Source organism: Marmota flaviventris, chromosome 1 (assembly GCF_047511675.1).
Source record: "Marmota flaviventris isolate mMarFla1 chromosome 1, mMarFla1.hap1, whole genome shotgun sequence".
NCBI lineage: Eukaryota > Metazoa > Chordata > Mammalia > Rodentia > Sciuridae > Marmota > Marmota flaviventris.
Genome location: NC_092498.1, coordinates 17,450,187 through 17,474,126, shown reverse-complemented (window position 1 = coordinate 17,474,126; position 23,940 = coordinate 17,450,187). Strand labels below are relative to the sequence as shown.

General features: G+C 38.1%; 1 protein-coding gene across 1 annotated transcript in view; it reads right to left on the bottom strand.

Moving 5' to 3' along the window:
• Positions 1-11,444, bottom strand: part of Ptn (pleiotrophin) — a 98,213-nt gene extending 86,769 nt beyond the window's left edge. Inside the window, exon 1 of the mRNA XM_027952170.3 lies at positions 11,172-11,444. The gene's annotated coding sequence lies outside the window, so the exon portion shown is untranslated. The remainder of the gene's footprint in view (positions 1-11,171) is intronic.
• Between the last annotated feature and the right edge of the window lie 12,496 nt (positions 11,445-23,940).

The following is a 23,940-nucleotide window of genomic DNA, read 5'->3' as shown; positions in this document are numbered from 1 at the left end:
CTCTCATTGGTCTAAGCTTCTCTACTCTTCCAATTCGGAGATTCCTGATCTCTTTCCAAGTCTTAAAGGTGCTCCCATCCCACTTCAGTATTGATGCATAATATATAAAACTATCTGAACTTTCTCAAGGGACAAATTATAATTTTGTTAAATGCTACCAAGAGTCAAGATAGCAATCCCATGTCCAGTTAAAAAAGTAATGGAATCCATTTCAGTGTGAGAATAAAAAAATGGCCTCTAATACTTGGGTTGACTTTCTTTGCTAAAAAAACAAACAAACAAAAAAAAACACCAAAATCAAGGTAAGAAGAAATGCTCCACCTTCATGTCCTATACTTGTTTTTTCAGTTTCTGTTGGTGTAATGCATGGTAATGACAAAATTGGTTACCCCTGTTTATGGACTTGGATAAGGAAGGGGCCAATGTGAGATGGGAGGGGAAGAGAGAAATTTTTGTGGTTCAAAATGATATTAGACCTTTTAAAAGAAATGATAGAACCTATACTCTTTTTGAATTGAAACAGAATTGTTTAACATTACTCAGTACAGCTGGTGAACAGCAATCAAGGCAAAAAACAGCCCAGCAAGCTGCCAGACCAATGTACAGACACATCGTGGGCTGAAGGGAGCCCATGTGCTCCAGCCCACGAAAGAAGCCTCTTAGGGTCCTCTTGCTCCATGATGCTCCATCAAGGGCGCACAGGGATGGGGACAGTGGGCTAGAAGCATTTGGGAAGAGTTGGCTCCAGGTACCAGATTGCCCAACTCTGGTCCTATACCCAGGAAGTGAAGGTCCTAATAGTGAGGAAACTCTTTTCTGGAACAGCTGCTATTGCTTTTGTCTTCAAATACCCGCTCTGAGAAGAGCAAAGGGGGTACAGGGTTGCTCCAGAGTTGATTGACTTCATGGGATCATTATGGCAAGAGACATCTGGAGCCCAGAAAATTTGGAAGGCAAACAAGACAAACCCACCCCAGAAATATATCTCCAGGGATAGCCCATAGGACCCAATGACATTTGCCCAGTCCAGGTGGAGGGAAACTCAACACTCTGTAAATAGTATTTTCTATAAGGTCTGCAGCTTCTCTCTCCAAGCATAGGGCTTCTATCTCTCCCTTGTTCTTGGATTTTTTTCCCTAAGGTTTCAGTTCAAGCCCACTTTTATTTCTTTTGTCTTCTTGATTCTGCTGCCTTTGAAATTAATAACTCTCATTTAATCTCTTGCAAAAGCACTTCACGGGATGACATATTAGAAACCCACAGCGTTAGCCTGCATTTAGAAATGTGGATCTGTTTAGAGAGAAATTGGTAGAAATCCACATCTACCCACTTATAATTCCAGCTGAATTGCTTTTGATCTACTTCTCGAAACCAAATTCATTTATGACAGCCTTGAACTACATCTTCAAATCCCCAGATATCACATATCAGAAGGCAAACTCTGTGATTCCCTCAACATCAGACTAAAATCGCTATTTTAAAAGGCTAAAAACCCCACTCCAGGCTGAAGTTGCTTGGAATCCTAATACTGGCATAGACAATAAAAGCATTTGACTTTCACTTCTCTGTGATCAAGAATGTGGTTGTCAGACCCAAATTTGATCTGACTCACTTTCAACTAGAGCCAATTGTACACTAGTCATTCCAAATAATAACAGAACAAATAAATAACTCCCTGAAGGGTGCCAAGCCCTAGAGCGACATGCATCAAAGAGGTTTGTTGGCCCTGCAGTTTACCCACCTGCAGTGCAAGAGGCCCACTCCCATGAACCCCAGGGCAGCTCAGAAGTTTCCCAGGCTCCTGGGACCAGCTGAGGAGTTAGATGGGACCTACCAGAGCCCCGCAGCTGTGTCTTCCCTGGGGAGACTCTCACCCTTGGATATGTGGAAGGGTCCTCCAGGGGAATAATAGAAGACAGTGTTTAGTCAGCTTGATCTTTAACTGGCACAAGCCAGTTCCTCAGCATTATTGGTTCCCATCTAAACAACACACTGTTTGCTGGGACAAAGACTTTTTTAGTTTGCTGTACCGGATGTTTGCTTGTTTCCATTTTTCTACTTCCAGATTTTTAATGAGAATCCATAAAGTTACCAAGCAATTTTTTTGTGATTCTAATTTACCCATATTGAACTAAATAAATTGAATTTCCATCTTAATTGGTTCATTTGGTAGCAAGAAATGTACATGTTAATGTGTGTATAGCTGTTAAAAAAACATTGCATGGATCAATTACAATGTTGGTGGAAATGAAGGACACACAATTATGCATGTAAATATTTTTTAAAGTGATGCCAGAAAATATAAAGGTATATGAGAGTGTTAATAATATCTATTTTGAGGATTATGAGTATGTTTTTCCATAAAATGTGAATACCTTGTACTATAAATATGTATTTTCCTACAATGGGAAAAAGGGCTGTTTCTTTTAGTGTTTTTGTATTTTCCTAATAATAATATAAAAATTAAAAATATCCTTTCATTAATTTTTCATATGATTAAAATTAATCAGTGTATTTACAAGTTTGACATGGACTGGATAGTATTTGAGAATCTGCATGTTCCCAGAGACATTATTTAAAAATGAAATTATATTGTATATTTTAAGAAAACGAGAAGAAAGATTTTATTTTATTGGTGCAAGATTTAAGCAAATACACTTGTTTAACATGATCTAATAAATCACTTGCTTTATTTCCCATAGAAGCCTTAGGTTTCCCCATTTGAAGCTCTTTTAAGAAATGCATCGTACAAATTTAAAAATAAAAAAAAAAATGCATTCGGCACAGAAGGCAATTTTTTGTAATGAATATATTTTTTCAAAAAGCTAAATTGACCATTGCAATCAGGTTCTCCAAAGCTGCAGGGCATTTTTTTTTTTTTTTTTAAGAATTCAAATCCTGGCTTGACATGGACTCCACACTTGGCCATTTGGCAGATGTTCACTACACCTCTGATGATCTTATGCTCACAAATGAAGGTCACCATATGTTAAAACCAAAAAGACAGTTCTGGTACTGGAAGCAGTGGTCCATGGCTAAAACTAGAAAAGGCTGTATTCTCAGCAAACAGGGAAGGATATAAGGAAAACATTGTTCTAAAAATACTGTATGGATTGCATTTGTCTTAGCCTGAATGAAGACTTTCTCTGTCATTCGTGATTGTTACCAAATTATATTCCTTGTTGACTAAATCTGCCCTGTGAGGCCCAAAGCCCTGGCTTGCTGTCTGGACAGCCCAATGTCTTCCAGAGAGTCCCATACATGGATGATACCTGCTCTTCTTCCATTATTATAGCAGGGGACAGTTTGAGTGCAGTGAAAGATGTTAAGACCAAACCAAAAACAAGAGAATAACACTAAGAAAGCCTTTTATAATATATCTCTTTGACATTAAGAATGTCCTAACCACTTTTCATTAGCTTTAAGGCAAATTAAAAAGGCATCATCTGGATCCGTTACCCCTTCTTCCGAGAAAGACCTAATAGCAGTCAGGGTAAAGAGGACCCTTACACACAGAGCCCCGACCTTGTACTCTTTAGGGGCTTTAGCCAACACAGTTGAAACTCAGGAGGTGGGACAACTTTCTTTCACAAACAAACACTTTAAATATTTGGACATGAGAAGATACAAATGCAAGCAGTTTTTGCAGGGAGTAAGGAGTGACTATCAATGACCCTCACATTTTTTGTTAAGCTACAGATATCACGAGTGCTGTGTTCTGATCCCTCTGTGTTCTCTCTGGTTTGTTGAACTCAACTAGGTGGATTGATACTTTAGAGTGAAATTTCCCAGGTCAACCTTGCTGATGTCACCTGGGCATCTACTGAAAATGCCATCTCTTGGAGCCCCCTCCCAGAGTCGAGAGAAGCAAAATGTGGAATAGGGATCTGCATTTTGGCAAGGTCTGCAGGTGTCTGGGATGCACGTGAAGGTAAAAGAGGCACCACTGTTGTCTAAACTGGGTGCAGTTTCTTGAGAACTGTAAAGACCTAAATTTAGTGAGAATAACCAGCTGAAAATCTGGTACATATCATTTAAGACTCTAGAGAAGGAACTAAAATACAGTATTTAGTAAAAAGAAGTCATGACTCTTTAATGTATCCTTATTTAGGATTGTCTTCTCACTTTTTTTTTTAAATCTATGACTCAGATTGCCTTCTCTTCATTCCTGTCACACAACTTTCCTCCTCTCACTTCACTGGGTCAAACTTACCTTCGGGCATCTTAAGCATTCTCTTGGTATCCTGAGAAAATGACAGTGACAGAAGTAAAACTCGGTAATGAAAAAGACAGAACATGCCCCACTGGGCTTAAATAATGGGAGTTCTTATTTAGTATAATAGTTTACAGTTTATGAATGTTACATGGTGCCTATTTACCTTTCCCACCAACCTGCCAGGTAGGCAACACAAGTAACATCGTCATAAGTTCCAACCAAGAGCTAAAAAACCTAAGGTTGCAGAAAATTTGGTGGCTCATTAGCATCCTATACTGAACCACAAGAAAAATGGAAATGAAATGCTGCCTCCTGAATCCAAATTCAAACTCCTTCCTGCGGACTGAAAGCTCCATCAGCAGGGGCTGATGAATACCTGCCTATGGGTATTACCAAGGTCAGTGTATGGTGGCTGCCACTTGGAGTCCCCTGTTTGCAGAATGCTGTTTATGATTTCATGGGAAAGATCAAAGTCAAACAGTGCAGGAGTCAGGGGGGAAGGGGCCTTTCATCCAGGGCTGCTTCACCAATGTTAACATCTTCTCTTTATTAAATCCTCTGTGTGTGTTCAGCACCTTATATCAGTTGCCTCAATTCATACTCATATGTCAATCCTTGAAGATAAGTATCAGTGCCCCCAAGTTAGAGAGAAGGACGTTGACCTGAGAAAGACCACAATATTTTTCTCACAGTCACACAGCTAATAACAAACGAGGTGGCTTGTGGCTCAATTTCTTCGATCTTAGAGCTTTGATATTGGACCATTAGGGCTAATATTTCTAATGGATCAACTCCATCCAGCTTCATTGATTCTACCTCTTAAATCAGAATCACCAAAGATGGGTCCCAGGCTTATGGATGCTGAAATATGACTAGTCAATATGCTGAACATTAAAGACAGAACCGCTGCTCTGTTATTTGGCCTGTTAGTATATATACATTAGATTTTAGGTTTGAAGTGAGAGGCAACTAGGAGGTAAAACCAATTTATTAGCCAAAAGGAGAAGGGGCATTATGTAAATAATGGAGAGAAAAAATACCCAAATTAGAATTTAAAGATGTTTGTCTTATTACCCACATGTCATTGAATACAGCCCCCTTACCATCTCTGACCCTGAGTTTCTGTATCAATTAAAAAAAAAAAATCCTACTCAGCCTGCCTGAGTAAGGTTATTATGAAAATAAGATCGGAAAAAGAATATGGAAAATTCTTAGAAGCAAAGGCCCCCTAGCTACATTGATGTTATGGAGAAATTAATGCTTCAAATAAGTAGTCTTGTTGCTTTGAATAATAAATGGTTTGGAAAAGAAGAGGGAGATTTCTCAATTCTGGAGGTAGCAGTAAGTCAAAAACCATGATAATTGAGAGTGATCCAGGTGGGTAGAGTGTGATTAGCAGAGACACTCCAGAGAGCTCTCAGGTCTGCAAGACACTTGTGACACTGCCAGTGAAGGAGTGAAGGACAGAGCTGGAGAGGCTTCTCTTGGAGGTCTGAGACATCACCCACCAGGTGATGGTTAGTAAGGCAGGAGGATTGGTATAGAAGACAGCCAAAGGATTGGATCATCTTGGAAAAGAATATTCGAGGTCATCTATTTATTTTTTCACTTATTTGTCAGATATCTATTGGACATCTTTCAATGGACCGTGCTAGCTCCCCAGGGCTCTCTGGATGAGTGAGAGAGACTCTGTCTTCAAGAGGTGCATGGTGTGGGTGGGTAGAGCTGTGCTGGCAAACTGCCAGCTCTTCAGCAGCAACCCTGCTGACAGAGGAGGGGCCATAGAGGGGCTTAAAGAGAAGATGGGAAGACTGGAGGCTTTGCCTTTAAGACCTTTTGTGCCTTCAGTTTCTGACAACTTTACAGATTCACCCACATCCCACAGCTGAAGTAGCTGGATTTGCTTTCTCTCCCTCTGTGTGTATGTTTTCAGTGCAGAGAAGCCACCTCAAGTTTGCATAAGTTTTCCTGAAAAAGACATCTAGGGTGGCATGCCTTCAAAATTATATTTATTCTAAACAAACTCAGAGTGACTTCTCAAGCTATCACACCCAATCATTTTTTTTTTCTTCTCTATTATGTGGCAAATGTGAAATGAAAACATCAGAAAAATGATGGTTTCATTTCTCCTCCAGAATAAATTATATTAAAGGAACAAAAAGATAGGGATGCTTTCAAATAAGTATTTAGTATCGTTTAGTCTTTAACAAGCTTTATTGTTTCTTTTTCTCATAAAAATGTGATTTTCTTTGTCATTTTAGGTGCTTAGGACAAAAATGGGGTGTGTGTGATATATATAGATATATACACACATACATACACACCTCTTGTGTTGAAGTAGTTTGTGTCTTACTCTTACATATACATTGAGTAGACCAAAAACTGCTTGAAGACATATTATTTATCTTCATATCCCCTATCATACTATATGGCACATGGCAGGGCTGTCATCATGTGTAGAAGTCTGTTAGGTATAAAAATAAAATAACAAGAAGTGCTTTACTTTACTTCGCTCTCCACCTCCAAAGAAGACTGTGACCCAATGGTTCCCTTCAGTACAGAAGGAAAGAAAGGAAGAAGGAGATAAAGAGAAAGAAGGAAGGAAGTGGGTGGGTGGAGGGAAGGGGAGGGGAGGGGAGGGACAGGAGAGAAACTTAAAATGTGAGAACAGAGCTCAGGAGAGGTCTGAGCATTTTCCTAATGAAAGGTGGAGTTGAAGCTCAAGAAGAGCTGTGGCAGTGTTGAGGCATCTGAAGAAAGAGAGAGAATTCGAGACCAAATGTCCACTTCGAACCTTGAGAAAAAAAAAAAATAAAGATGAAAGGAGGACTGGGCAGAGAAGCAGAGAAGTTGTAGCAGGGGATAGCTCCGCAGGGTGGGCACAGGGAAGGACAACCTTAAGAAGCTGGGATCAGCAGACAGTGTTGCTGTGAGGGAATTCATGGAAGAAATGCAAAAAGCCATCGCTTCATGAAATGGCCTGAGACTTTTAAAGTTTTTGTTGTTGTTGTTGTTTTCAGACATAGGTGGGGGAATCATGGAGTTTGTTGGAAATCTATTTTAAGAGTTTCTATAAAAGGATTTCACAAGTTAGCACCTCTTGCCAAACACAGAGTGTCTGAAGTTATAAAACTGTGAGTCTCAAGATGGTGGAATGAGATGGACATCATTACCCCAGGTACATGCATGACTGCACAAATGGTGTGACGCTACATGGTGTCCAATCAGAGAAGCGAAAACTCGTGCTGCAATTGTGTACAATGAATCAAAATGCATTCTGCTATTATCATATATACCTAATTAAAATAAATTGGTAAAAAATTAAAAATAATTTCAAGTTAAATTAAAAAAAAAAAACTAAGTTTCTGAGAAAAGAAGCTGTGTTGTATTTTTTTAAATATGCTACGTTGTTCAGCACGGCATCAGGCACCCAACATGTGTATAATAAATATGGTTAAATTGACTGGCCACAGCACCAAGAAGAACTGCATTGTCTGGATGGAGCTGGGAGGTTGAGATGGAGATGAGCAACCCTAGTGAGGCTCTCTGCTAAAGCTAGGAATCCAGGAAGAGAAAGAAGCCAACTTTACTGCAGCGATAAGAGTGTAAGCCGACTTTACCAGTCCCTGAATCAAAAGTGGAAAAGTCTAGTTGAGTAGGAAGAGAGTGAATTGGTACTGAAAACAGATTTAGGCTAGAAGTAACTCTTAGAACAAAGAGCTCAATTGTTAGTTACTATCACTCACTTCTTTCAAGATTAATATGCAAAAATAGATTTCCTTTGTTATTATTGTTATAGTATGTATGAAGCTTAAGAATCTAAGAATTCTGCTTTTAGGAAACTCACCATGATGAATAAAGAATGCTAGAAGTAATTAAATTTTATTTCTCAAAATATTGCAAACATGAACCATCACTGGATTTCTTGCCTATCCTTAAGACAGAGAGATTTATGGTGATTGTTACCTATATGATAAATCCATAATATTACCATAATTATAATGTCCTTTAACAATGTTTCATCATAACTATCTTTTTAACCTACAGAACCCAAAATGTTTATAAAAAGCTTGTTAAATTTTACAATCTAGAAGGATCCTAATGATACCATGAAAATTTCAGCACATATAAGACTGAACCTGAAATGGATGGAAAAATGGCCCAGTGGGTAGAAACTTGAATTGGCCATAAACATCAGGAATGGAGAACAAGCTTTCCAAAGTGAGGCCGTGGCCCAAATTCCACTGAAGCCAAATGACTCTGGGTAGAAAAAAGTAGTCCAAGCTTGTAAAAAGAAGTCCCCTATCTGCATATTACTTGACCTCCACTCCTAGGCAATGGCCTGGACTGATGCCAGGAGGACACAGTAGCTTTTCCATTTATTTATTAGAATATCAACCAGAGGAGAAAACATCCTGAACTTTATGGAGAAGCTCAACTAAGCAAAGCATGAGCTAGGGCAGCTGAAGGCTCTTGGTGAGCAGGGGCTGCAGAGCAAACCACATCTCGAAGTTGTGTGAGATGGGGTAACACATTTGCATGGTCCCGGATGGTCTCAATTTGGACATCACCCCCCCAAGAGAAATCAAGGGCAACTCCCTTGTCTCTATGCTCAATGTTTGCAAAACTGCATTTTATATTCTGACTTCTGACTTCTGACCCTCAATGTACCTTTAACTCGTAACACCATTTTGAGCAAGCCAGCTAAGTCAGTTTGCTGGGGGAATTTTGAGCAGTAATAAAATCCCCACATCACAATTAGAAGTCTGATCAGAATTCACCTGAGAATGTCATCTAGGTGAGAAAGCAAGAATATCTTCAAAGGAAAATTAAACATTTAAGCCCAAAATATTTGATTTCTAAGTTTGATTTCACCGATAAAAATGATTGAAGTATTTGGGGATCTTATTTCTCTTATGTTCTTTTCAATGATTAGGTTTTACGAAAATTCAAAGTTGGGCATTGACTTATGTAGAATAATAATTTTTTTTTTAAATGCCCACAAAATTTAAAAATGCAGATCTTGTTACAAATTGCTGTATGTGAAGACCAAATAAGGGACATGAAAACTTCCAATAAATTAGTAAGTTTATTATTCCAAATTTCATAGAAAGAGACCCAGGAAAACACAGTGTTATATATTTTATAAAAGACATATTATACAATATATAGTCAGATATATTTTATTATTCCCATTCTCTGTGATATCTCATTTAATAGCCAGATAATTAAAAAGCCATATGTTCACAGTAGTTTCATTTCTGTCATAGCTGCACCTTTGAAAAAAGATACATTTGTTCCCACAAGCACATGGTTAGAATCCAGCATCTAAGGTGTTACATATTGGCTTCAGGAGTGGGCTCCCTCTTAAGGTTGTTCACTAAATAGGGGGCAAGTGTCCTGAAGAAGATTCATGAACAATAGGAGAGGGAAGGTCACCATCTAAAGACTTAAAGTACATTTTCAAAAATATAAAGCACAAAAGAATAGCACTATGGTTTTCTAAAAAATAAAATAATTAAAACATCTCAACCTCTAGTACAAATATCTCAGGTTCCAAGAGGGAGAAAAAGATAGTATTCCCCCATAATTACCTTTGAAATGAACTGCACTCTGTTTTTGATGATTTGGTCTTTAAAGCACATAATTTACTAAAAAGGAAAATAAGGAAGATGGCAAATACAAGTTTTATTTCCTATATTGGCAGACTTCTCTTTTGTTTCACTCCCATTACCTTTTAATTTTCTGCAAATCAATTCATTCCCAGATGATCAAAAGGCTAAAATGGGCTCTGCTCTTTCATCAATTCCACATTTGTCTAGGATCAGGAAATTACTCCATTATGTTATTAGTTCAAAAGCTTCTCTTGGTAGTTCCTAAATCTCCTCCCAGGCCCTTCCCTCCAATTCTCTCTCTCTCTCTCTCTCTCTCTGCAGGAGCAAAATGCCTGACAACCCTTTAGGAGAGATGCAAGAAATGCTAAAAGACTAGGACTTAGATATTCCTTCACATTATTCATTCCCTTTTCTCATGGTCCACCCACAGAGAAAGGTATGGTATGTGAGCATGTGTGTGTGAGCATGTGTGTGTGAGTGTGTGTGTGTGTGTGTGTGTGCGTGCGCATGAATGTGTGTGTGTGTGTGTGTTCAGGTTCATGTTTCACCCTTTCAAAAAAATATTTTGTTAACTTATTAAAAGCATCAACTCTGAAATCCTAAGCATCTGGCAAACTGGTAAAAAACACACCCCAGGTTTATGTGGGTGAAATTAAAAGTTCAAGTGCCTGTGTGCAGGGTGGTTATTAAAATTAGCATTCAAATGAGAGATGGGATTCAAGGTGTGTCTTTGAAACTTTGGACTGAACCATTTCTGGACTACCAAGCAAGTCCAGGAGTGTCAGCCAGCAGCCCTAGAGATGTGCTGTGTCAGCAGGCACCAGGACCAACCAGCCCCCGCACCACACCTAGAAATGCCAACCAAGAGACATGGGTTGCAAACTCTGGGGCATCCAGAGAAGCAAAGAGGAAATGGGGGAAAGAGACATCTCTCTCTCTCTTTCCCTCCCTCTCCTTCTCCCTCTCCCTCCCTCTCTCCCTCCCTCTCAGTCTACCAGTCTCAGACACACCTACCAAAGCTCCAGGTTTTGGGAACCCTTCCCTCTAGGGCCCACACCAGCGTGTTCCCCAGCAGGTAGCTAGGACACCATCCCCAGGCCCCACACAAGCTTGCTTAACATTGCAAACGCTTCCCTTCCACTCATCCAAGAGCACCCTAACCAGCTTGATCCGAATCCGCCCCAAATAAGCCTCGGTTTGCCTCTGGAGCAAGTCAGTGTTGAGAGCAAAGGCACCCGGCAGCCTCTCTCCCACTCCTACCACCATCATCCGCGGGCGGCCCCGAAGTGGCACCGGGATGGGAGACCCCTGGGAGGGATCGCGCGTTCCCTCTCACTTACTTTGAGTTGCAGATGTCCTCGGGGCGCGCAGGCTGCCTTTGTTGCACGGGGCGAGGTCTCTCTGCCGCGGCCGGAGTCCAGGTAGGGCTTGCTCTGCTCCCGCCTGGGCGGCTACCGCTCTACCTCCTCCTGGACGGATGACTCTGGCTTCTTTCTTCCCCTCTCTCCACTTTGGATTTTCCTACGCTCTGGGGCTCCCTTGGCGGGATTTTTGGACTGGAAGGCGGGGAACCTGATCCTGCCTTTGACTCAATTACTCCCTGACTGGGAGGGGACGGAAGGGAAACGGAGAAGGGGAGGGCTGAGAGGACGCAGGCTGGGCGAGGGAGGGAGAGCGCTTTGGCCCGAGAGCTGATTGGGAAGCTTATTAAAAGCAGAATACTCCAGGGGCAGTCTCTCCCCACGGAGCACGAAAAGGGATTTGAACCAAGAGGCCAGGAGATGCAAGATCGTTTTGTTTTCAGCAGAGCCCCAACACGATATTTCTTTTCCAAACTCCATGCACGACCTATTCTTTCTATGGGTGCCTGCTCCTGTTTACCAAGTAGGATGCCTTAAAGGGACAATGGGTGGCATTTTAGCTTAGAGTTTGGGATCTGCACAATTGAAAGGATGATATTCGAGATGAAAAAAACACAGTCTTCAAATCCAGCCGCTCCTTCCTCCCCCCTGACAACCGCCCTCCCTGCACGGAGCCCCAGTTAATTTCAGCTGTCAGTCGCAGCCCACCTGCAGTCACAAAACCTGTAAAGTACTTTTTCTGGATTGTCACAAAGAGTGGCAGATCTCTGAAAGTTCCCAATTAAGTGCCACTTCCCTTTAGGGGGCTTTTTCCTTTTGGGGCTTCCTGGTGCCTCTAGTGACCTATTTAGTGACATGATTCTGCAGCACTCAAGAATTCAGGGGATTAATCCAAGGGGCTCAAACTTTGAGGTTTGTAAAACGCAGAGATTGGAGATCCTGTCTTCCTGGAACTTGCGTTTCTTTTAGTTGAAGAAAAAGGCTGAAGTAATAGATCTAGGGTCCAATGAGTCTCCCATAGATCAGTATCTATGATATAAATGAGATAAATTATAAAAATGATTAGGAAGCTTAAAGCGTATTTACCCAAACATTTTCAAAATGTAAGTATTGAGATTTTAACCTCATTCATTAGTTCTTTCCTGCTCCTCGGCTTGCACCTTTTATTTCCTTTCAGTTTATTAGCTGCCACCTCAAAGTAGTTGTAAAATATACTTCCATTTCCCATAGTTCTGAGTTTGCATCTCTTGGATTCAACTCGACAAGTGCTTATTAAGCCCTGTATATAACTAAAATTTACATTTCTTAGGACCATTCCTAAATCCCCAAATTAGGGGCATTTTTTTCATGGCAGATAGTTTTTTAGGACTCAGAGCTCTTCTATTGACTGCTACCTGGACAGATGTCCCATTCCTGCAAGTAGAGCTTTAATAAATCAATCAACCCATCAATCAAAAGAGGAAGTATCAAAATTTTATTTACAGTCAGGTGAGGTGGCACACATCTATAATCCCAGCAACACATGAGACTGAGTCAGGAGGATGGCAAGTTTGAGGCGAGACTCAGTAAGTTAGGGAGGCCCTCAGCAACTTATTGAGATCCTATCTTAAAAAAAAAAGAAAGAAAGAAAGAAAGAGGGAGGAAAGGAAAAAAAGACTGGACATATAGCTCAGTGGTAAAGAGGCTCAATACAAAAATAAAAAAGTATATATTTATTTACAGCCCCAATCAAATTCTCAATTCTACACACATAATTACCCCAAAGGAAATAAATAAATAAACAAATCAATATAACAAATTCTCTTCCATCTAATCTTAGACTTTAGGTTATATGCTTTTCTTTTATGATTACATTTTCCCCAAGAAGCAAACAATCTTTGTTTTAATCCTGTTGCACCTATATAAATCACATAGCAGGGCATATTCTCATTTTTTATTATTTTCCCAGATCCTTTATTGAAAGAGATGTCTCAGCATTTCCTATCTCTTTACAAGAATGGAGCTCCAAGGCCATTAAATAAAGGGTATGTTTTCTTTCTCTCTTCCTGAACTTTACCTTCACATCTACCAGGGCTACATGCGACCACCATTTAACATGAACCATGCTGGCTTGATTATGGTGCTTGATGATACAGTTTAAAAAGTAAGCATGAAATTTTTATGATTTCTACTTAATTACATGTGTTATATCAGAAATACAATCTTGTTTTTTTTCAATAGGTGTTATAAAAAATATATATATTATATATAATATAGATATAGTATATAATATATACATATAATAATTACAAATTATATAAGTACATATTATATAATCATTGTTATATAATATATAATCTAGATAGCATATACATATAATATGCTATCAAAAGTGTCATATAATAACATAACATGGTATATAATATATTTTGTTTAATATATTTAATTGTCGCTGAATCTTTATTTAATTTATTTATTTATATGTGGTGCTGAGAATTGAACCCAGTGCCTCACACATGCCAGGCAAGTGCTCTACTACTGAGCTGCAGCCCCAGTCCACTATGTAACATATATTACATAATTATATACAATACATATGATGGATGGTTCTCTGTTGCAAGCACTGCTGCCTTGTGGCAATAGTTGGCATTATCTGGAGACATTTTGGTTGTCACAGCTTGAGGGAAGGGGTTGCCCTGGCAGACAGACAAGAAACTAAACATCCTGCAATGATCAGGCCAGCTCCCACCACAAAGAATTATTTGACTCAAAATGATAACAGGGTCAAAAATGAGAAGTTCTGACTAATATTATTTACAATTGTATTTTTAAAATAAAAAAGAAGATAGAGTTTTTTATTATAGAAATCTATGAGAATGAGATTTGACCTAATTTAATTCATTTTCACCCAAGTCTAAGTAGAACATACTCTTCAATATATCCTTTTATGCTCAATCTCAGACTTCATTAAGAGGCGTAGCCCTATTAACTCAAGACTTAAAGTCATTTCATTCATTTGGCCTCAGTGTTCTTTGAGTGCCTCAGTTTTTGATTGATTTTCTTTTTTTTTTTTAAGGAGGGGGCGGGGGAGAGAGAGAATCTTTCTTTGTAGATGGACACAACACAATGCCTTTATTTTTATGTTATGCTGAGAATCGAACCCAGGTCCCGCCTGTGCTAAGCAAGCGCTCTACTGCTGAGCCACAATCCCAGCAGGATTGATTTTTTGTTTTTTTAATTTTTTATTGTGGGTTGTTCAAAACATTACAAATTTCTTGACATATCATATTCCACACTTTGATTCAAGTGGGTTATGAACTCCCACCTTCACCCCATACACAGATTGCAGAATCACATCAGTTACACATCCATTGATTTACATATTGCCATACTAGTGTCTGTTGTGCTCCGCTGCCTTTCCCATCCTCCACCCTCCCCCCTCCCCTCCCCTCCTCTCTCTCTACCCCCTCCACTGTATAACCCTGAGGGTCTCCTTCCATTACCATGATTGATTTTCTTTTGATAAAGAAAAACAGACAAAAATCCTGATTCTCAGAGAGCTTATATCTTTGTTTCTAACTAATTAATTAAATTTAGAAAAAAAAAGATATGGTGTCATGAGAAAAATAAGACAATGAAGAAAAATAACCATGTCCATTTGGGGAAGAAAATTTCCCTGGGGTGAAGTCTGAGTAAAGACTTAAGAGTTGAGAGAGGAACTTCTAGGCGAAGGGATGAGCAGCTGCAAGGCTCTGGGTTCTGCCCTTTCCTGGGCCTGAGTTTTAGCAGAACAGTGAGGAGGCCACTGTGCTAGCAACTGGGTGAGGTGGGCCAATGTCCAGGGCAGTAACAGGCCGGGCCATGTTCAGCCTGCATCCACTGTAAGGATTCCATTGTACTCTGCATGACATGGGCGCTCAGCCTCTCCCAGCATAATTAATGAGCCCCCTGCATATTGTGGCTAGGCTAAAGTGCAACTAAGGCAAGTGATTTGAAATCATAGGAATGATAACACGTCCTAAGGGAGTTTTGAAAAGGAGGCCATTGATTCTGTGGCAACAAATAAAAAGAGGAGGGTGATCAACATAAAGTTTAAAATCATGCGGGAACCTGGTGAAAATTCATCATCGTTCTTCCAGGAGTGTCTCCTTGAAAGGACATATGGATTCTTGATGACCCCTCCCAGGTCATCAACATTCCTAGAATGCAACAGGACATTTCTTCAAGTTGTCACAGTTTGATAGAATCTGCTCCAATACAGTTTCATTCTCTCTTTAAATGTAATAAAAAAATTTTTAAAGTATTTATAATTAGTGTGATAGATTATAAAACCACATATCTGTTATCTACATAATTATTTATATTAGATATATTTTCATAACACTTATGCTCTTTTTTGACTGCAAAAAAGACAGAAAGTATAAGTAAAAATGACTTCAACAATTCAGGAATTTATCTCAACAAAAAACATAGGTTGATAAAATGTGTCCTTCAAAGTTTCCAGGACTTAGGTCTTTTGTCTACTCACCTTCAGTTGTCAAATAAAGGCTCTTAAATATGTCTCAGGGAGTCTCAGGTATATTTGGCTTTTAAAAGTGAAGCTGAAGGGTGGGGGATGTGGCTCAAGTGGTAACGCGCTCGCCTGGCATTCGTGGGACGCTGGGTTTGATCCTCAGCACCACATACAAATGAAGATTTAAAAAAAAAAAAAGATGTTGTATCCACCGAAAACTGAAAAATAAATATTAAAAAAAAATTCTCTCTTCTCTCTCTCTCTCTCTTAAAAAAAAAAAAAAAAAAAGTGAAGCTGAAGACTCAAATCTTAGTAGAGTCAACCTCCCCAGCCACTTAGCCACACAGAGCATTCCCGGTAAAATGAAGAGGTAGAAACAATCTGGGAAGCAACCAACAATGCCTGTTAACTTTTTCCTGAAATTTTATACGTTTACGCTTTATCAGTCTCTTATGAAACTAACTAGCTTGACTTAATCCACTAAACCTTGTCCATTTATAAATTAATTAATTTATTTATTTGCTCTAATTTGTTATACAGGACAGCAGAATGCATTTTAAATCATAGTACACAAATAGAGCACAATTTTTCATGTCTCTGATTGTACACAAAGTAGCCACACCATGGGTATCATCATACATCTACCTAGTTAATGATGTCTATCTCATTCCACCATCTTTCCTATCCCCATACCCCTTCCCTACCCCACCCTCCCCTATGCCCTATCCAAAGTTCCTCCATTTCTCCCATGCCCTCCCCCACTTTATGGATCAGCATGTACTTATCTGAGAAAATATTTTGCTTTTGGCTTTGGGGGATTGGCTTACTTCACTTAGAATGATATTCTCCAACTCCATCCATTTACTTGCAAATGCCATGATTTTATTCTCTTTTAATGCTGAGTAATGTTCCATCATGTATATATACCACAGATCTATATCTATATCTATATCTATATCTATCGATATATATACCACATATATATAATACCACAGTTATAATATATATCTGTGGTATTATATATATGTGGTATACACACACACATATATATAACACTTTATCCATTCATCTATTGAAGGGCATCTAAGTTGGTTCCACAGTTTAGCTACTGTGAATTGTGCTGCTATAAACATTGATGTGGCTGTGTCCCCTGTAGTATGCTGTTTTTAAATTCTTTGGGTGTAGACCAAGGAGTGGGATAGAACCTTGTCCTTCTTAACAAAAACTTAAAATAAGAGTTTCAATTTGTCTAAGAATTTTAGAAGAACAGGACTTGTACAATGACTTTACTTAGATTTGCACAGAAAATCAGGCCTAAAATACCTAAAGAATTTTGGTTACATGATATGAGAGAACTAAATCTACTGTGTAATAGTTCTCATGAACATAAGCATGAAAGCCCTTAATGAATATTACCAAATCAATACCAGTAATTTATAAAAAGTTGAATACTGTATGTAATATTGGATGCTTATCCTAGAAATGCAAGTTTGGTTTCACATGTAAAAATCAAACAATATTATTTACCACATTAAATGATTGAGTAGGAGAAAAGGAACATGTAAGTACACATAGGACAAGCTTTTCACAAAATTGGACATCCATTGGTAATAATTCTCAGCAACTTAAGATGACAAATGAATATGCTTGTTTTGATAAGAGATAGAAAGCTTCCAGCCAAATGTGATACTTACACAGTGAATGCTTCCATCAAAAACCAAGCACACACATAAAATGTTGGTGTGTCTGCAATTGGTGCAACCACTCTGGAAAGCAGTATGGAGATTCCTGAGAAAACTTGCAAAGAAACCATTATTTGATCTAGTTTTCCCACTCCTTAGTATATATTCAAATGAGATAAAATCAGCATACTACAGTGATGTATCCACATTATTGTTTATAGTAGCACAATTCACAATAGCTAAGTTATGGAACCAATCGAGGTGCCCATCAATAGATGAATGGATAAAGAAATTGTGGTATACCTACACAAAGGAATGTTACTCAACAATAAAGAAGAATGGCTTTATGACATCTGCCAGTAAATGGATGGATCTGGAGACTACCTTGCTAAGTGAAATAAGCCAATCCCCCAAAGAACCAAACGTCAAATGTTTTCTTGATATGTGGGTGCTAACCCACAATAAAGGTCAGAGGGAAGAATAGAAGTTCAGTGGATTAGAAAAAGGAAATGAAGGAAAGTGAGGTTGAGATAGGAAAAGGAAAGACAGTGGGAATGAATCTGACATGACTTTTCTGTGTACATATGTGAAAACACCACATTGAATCCCACCATCAAGTACATATATACAAAAGACTGGGAACCTAATTAAAATAAGATATTCCTAATTAGAATAAGATATGTTTATATAAACGTATCAAAAAAGATTCTACTGTCATGTATAACTATAAAGAAACAACAACAAAAAAATCAAGAAAAAGGCAAGAATGACCACTTTTAACCACTTTCACTGAATATTATACTAACAACTTAGCCAATGAGGAAATACCATAAAAAGAACTAAAAAGAATGAAAAGGAAGAGGTAGCATTGTCTTTATTCTCACACAACTTCACTGCATACATAGGAAATTATCAGAAATTCATGGAAAACTTCCTAGAACTAATGAGTGATGTTAGCTGGACACAAGTTAAAATTTAAAAATCAAATTTTATTCTATATTCTAACAAAATTATTGTACAGTATTGGCATAAAAATAGAATTATAGATCAATGAGGGATAGTAATGATCCATTCACAAAGATACTCAAATATAATTCATTGAAAGAAGGATAGAATTTGCATATAGATGACCTTAAGTTGAAAGAACTAAGTATCCATATGGAAAAAAGTATACTTGACAACATAAAGAAAAATTAAATCAAAATAGATCATAGAACTAAATGTAACAGCAAAGGCTATAACACTTCTAAAAGATAATGTAATAAAATCTTTTTTACCTTGTAGTAGGCAAAGATTTCTTACCTACGACATTAAAAAGTATAAAATAGTATTAAGATATTAATATATTTGACTTCATTAAAATTAAAATTTTGCTCTTTGAAAGTCAAAATTTTTAAAAAATAATAAAGCAATTCTAACAATGCAAGTAAAAATGTATGTGTGACAGATTGTGATCTAGAACTTTCCAAGATCTCATATAAATCATAATCAGAAGTCAATCAAAACAATAAAAATAAACAAAATATCTTAGCAGACACTAAGAAAATATGTAAATGCCAATAAATATGAAAAAATTTTTTGCATCATTTTTCCCATTAAGGGAATACAAAACTAAAACCTCAATGAGCCACGACTATACACCTCCTTAAAGAGCTAAAACATAAAACACTTGCCATCCAGTGGTTAGTGGGAATGTGCAATACTATAGACACCTGGAGAATCAATGTGATCATTTCTCATAAATTAAACATACATTTAACATATGATTCAATTTTTTGTAGACATACAAAACTTTTTACTCTTAGATACTTACTTATAGGAAAAAACAAGTGTCCCACATAAAGGTTTATACATTTTACATACATATGAATAGCATCTTTATTCATAATAGTTCCAAACTGGAAATTGATAAATGTATTAATCAAAGATCCATCAATCAGACATTATTTATCATTAAAAGAAAACTACTGATACATGAAACAAAATGAATTAACTTCAAAAACACACTGAGTCGAATAAGTCAGACACATAAGAGCAAGTGTTGTAAGATTCTATTATGTGAAATTCTGGAAAAAGTAAAAATAATCTATACTGACAAAACACAGATCAGTGGTTGCCTCAGACTGCAGGCTGGGTTTAGGAAAAATTTGATAGAACCAGCAAATATTTTATTGGGTGGTGATTATATGGAATATGTATTTGTGAAAAGTCATCAAACTGTGGGGTTAAAATAGGTTCATTTTATTGTACATAACTGATATTCTTGAAGATACCTCAGTAAGTTATTTTTAAAATAAAATAGCATTAATGGTATGGTGGTTAAATAGTAGACTCCATGGCCAGACTACCTGATTTCAAAACCTAGGCCTCTCAATTTCTGGTGTGACCTTTGGTAAGTCACTTTAACCCTCTGTGCCTTGGATTTTGCAGTAGTAAAGTAAGAACAGTATCAGTGCCTTCCCCCTAAATTTGCTTAGAATATTAGGCATGTTTGGAACATTGCTTTAGAGCATTACATTGTATTATCTATCTGTAAATTAATAAATAATTTTTACATCACTGAATTAAATTCTAAACCGCATGCAGCATTATCCATGTAACAAAAAAAGGTATGCTGTGAAGTAACTAGTCTAAATATACACATTCTTTTACAGAAAAGCTATGTCCCACGTCTTCCAGAAATAACCTCTTCATTTCAACTAACGATTCACATAAAATAAGTATTTTATCAAGAATCAAGACAGAATATTAAATAGACTACTGGTTTTGTTTTATCCTGTAGACAGCGTTTTTTTTATTCTGTAAAGGACTTAATGTGAAGTATTTCTGCTTTCCCAGGTATGGAGTCTGTGGCCAATGCTTAACTGTGGTTACAGTGTGAAAGTAATCATAGGCAATACATAGACAGGAGCCACTTTATTCCAATAAAGCTTTGTTTATAAAAGTTTTTAAAAAAGAAAAAGAAATTGGTTTTCATTGGTTCATTTCCCAGAGTAGATTGCTCACTCCTCTTCTTAACAGGGGCTTAACTGAGTCCATCCGGAAGGATGTCTAGGGTGTGTAGTGCCTGACCGGTCCAACCTTTCAGATTCTGTTTCAGGACCAGCTCATGCTGCGTACACGTGCCCTGTCCTCAAGAAGGCTATGTCCATGACATTCCTGACAAATGCTTATGAACCTGTACTAAGATGATGTGCCCTCAGTGGCAACAGTTGGGGAACGGCTCTGCTGAAGCAGGGGCACCAAATCCAGGAGCCATCCTGGGTTGCAGAGAGCAATTTGCTTTGTGTCCATCTTGAATTTGTCTGCACTAACCTGACACCACAGAGACAAGGGAAGGTTCCTAACACATTCACACAATGCAAGTCACATTTGGCAGATGTATAAAGCAGGGAGACAGCCAAGAAGAAAGACCATCTACTAAACCCCTGTCATCCTGTCAGCCTTTTGTTTAAGAATCTAAACTTTTATAGCATCAGGTGAAATTTCCTTGAAAAACATCATCTAAAATTTGGCTTGTACTTTTTTTTTTCTTGCATTCCTCAGTGTGTATTTGTGATGGCCACCTACTCTTCCCTGTGGCCTCTGTACACAGCATGCTTTTTCATGTCCTCCCAGGTTTTAGTTGTGTTCTGTAGTTAAAAGGTTTTCCTTGTTCTGTCACATTTACCTACATCCCACCCCTCAACCAAGTTCCCACACACCATGGAGTCTTCCTGGGAGGACTCGGTCACCCAGAGCCACCCAGCCCCAGCACACTGCTCCCAGATCTCAGTGTTTACTTATTAAAATAAACATCCCATTGTCATGGGGAAGGAGTGACCCCACAAGAATATGCAGTTAAAAATGATCAGAGTCAGGCATCCTTTATCTAGTGATCATTTTCTGACATTGGATAAATCACCAATGACTCTTTGCCTCCATTTTATTCTCCCTAAAATGTAAAGCTAGCAATCTTTAAGATTCCTGCTGTTCTGAGTCTGGGCTGAGGCATTTAATTATAATTAGAAAGTTAGAAGCCCTTATATTAAAAAAAAAAAGTAGGGGGAGGATCCACAGGGACACTATCTACTTTTCTTTTAATTGTTTTAATATGGACATTTTCAAGTGAATAACGTAAGTTTTCAAAATATTTCATGATTGATCTTTTATCAATGAATGCACATCATGAACCCAATTAGGATGGATATCATTATCACCGCTTCATGGCTGAGACAGTGGAGGCTAATCCTTTCGGGGGCACTTAGGTGTTATTTGAGGGTTCTTCTCACCCTGATTCCTTCTACCTTCCCACTGGTACAGAAAGAGTACATAATCTATACCTGAGATTAACTGATTTCCCACTAATAGCAATTATGTAATATAATGAAAAGGAACAAGCTTATACATGTGTACTCAATTTAGACTTCAAGAGATGAATCTTTTCTTGCATCAGTAGATTTTTTAAGGAGAATCAGGCAGAGATGTGAGCTTGAGTCATTTTGTTAGGATGTGTGGGGGTTCTGTGGTTTATTTTTAAATCAGTTGCTATTTAATAATTCATGGTCTTATTTTCATTTTGGAAATAACTTTCAGTTTCCACTGGGCATGAATATCTAAGAAAAGATTATTATTATCTCAGACCAAAGTTTATCCTATGGAATTCAGCAGAGCACTTTCCGAAACACAAGTGGAATGTGCCCGAGGACATATTATTGCAGACGGATTCTGCAAAGCACACACACATATCTGCCCACAAATACACCACAATTACATGCACACACACAAAGGAAGTAACTTGAGAAAATCTGTCAACAAATGATATATTACATATGGCCTTCTGTAAAGGCTATACACACATGTATCTAACAACCGAAGGAAATGTGCCCATAAATTATGTTTACCAAATTATTCCTTGAGATGAAATTTCAGAATTTTTAGTTCATTAAAGAAGAAGAAAGAAAAGGGAAGGAGAAGGGGGAGTAAAAAAGAAACAGAAGCCCTAACATACTGAAGACCTAGTTTTTCCAAGGGTAACTTACAGTCTCTTATATCTATATAGCAATTTTCTTTTCAAGGATACAGCAGACTATCCATTTCCTGCTAAATAAGCACAACAAACTAGATACAGATGTTGGATAACTGAGCTGAAAATGGGCAATTTCTTCTTACTCCTGGGGTACAAGGGTTCAGAGTTTGCAGCAATTTCTGCTTCTGCCTTCTCCCCCTGCCCCCCGCTCGGATTTGGGTTGCGCATGAAAAGAGAGATTCTGTGACTAATATCAATGAGACAAAGAAATGAAAACTCTCTAATCCCTGGGCCAGGCGCCAGCCATCCCACTGTACAGGGCCATTGGCCAGAAATCCCACTGTAGGCTGGGCCCAAAGCCAACCAGGATTGGATACAATGAGTTTCACAGCTACCTTTTCAGAGCTGACAGCAAATGTCGGGGCACCAACAGCCTTTGATAAGAGCTCCAACTTTCTCTCTAACATTTCTACCCAATAATAATAAAGCTTTTTCTGTGTATAAAGCGGTACTCTCTTGAAGATTGCTTAGTGCTTTTAGAGACTCCAACTTATTCATCTCAATACTTATAGTGAGAAGAGGTGGGGCTGGTGGCCAAGACTGGGAAATCAATATTCTCTTCCTGTTTTGAGAGAAAGAGAGAGAAAGAAAAAAAACACATTATTTTATGCAACAGTTCATTCTCTTACTGAGATTTCTAGACAAAAATCTCACATGAATATTCTTCCTTCAATTAAATGTGTTTGTCGTGAGCTACCGGAGCCTGGCTGTGTGATTCCCAATGGCTTGTTTACTTAGAATATCTTCTGTCCTCTTAAGACTGGGGACTTTTGAAAGGCCAAACACATACACAAACCAGTTAATACTGGCACCCCTCACAGAACTTTCTGGCTGTTTCAGATTTAAATATTGATTTCTTTCTCTCACTCTCCCTGCCTCTTCACAATGGCAGCAGCTGCTAGGAAGTTGGGAACTTCATGCCAAGAAAGCCCCTAAGAGGATATGAATGCCATTAAAATATTTTTACCTTATACTTTATTGTTGTTCTCTAAAGCCCTTGAGTAGCCCATTGAATATTGGGTAACCGAGAAGGGTTGATCCTCCACTGGGGAAACACTGGATCTGATTTCCATTAGAGATTCTGAATTATTTAGTGGGAATCGAGTGCCCCAATCAGCTGGCTTCTAAGTACTTACCTCTCACTGTGCATTCACATTCCGTGTGTGTGGAGGCCTTTTCTTGAAAACAGAGCACGCTCACTTGCAATTTGTTCATTTTAATTTTGAATAGTTTGAGAAAAAAGTACTTTCCAAGAGTTTGGTTGAATATAGTATCTGTATCTAGTATGCAAAGCCAGGCTTGCTGTATCGGAAATTAAAAGAATTATGGATACCTAATTTAATCATAGCCTGTTCTCATTTCCAAATCTCTTTATAATGTGTTCTGACATAAACTTTTCAGATTTTACCTTTAAAAAAAAAACTGTTAATGAACATTAATTGGATTAGAAGTCAAATTTCTAGCACTTGTATCAGCCTGCTAATTGGTTTGTAGTGACTTGATTGA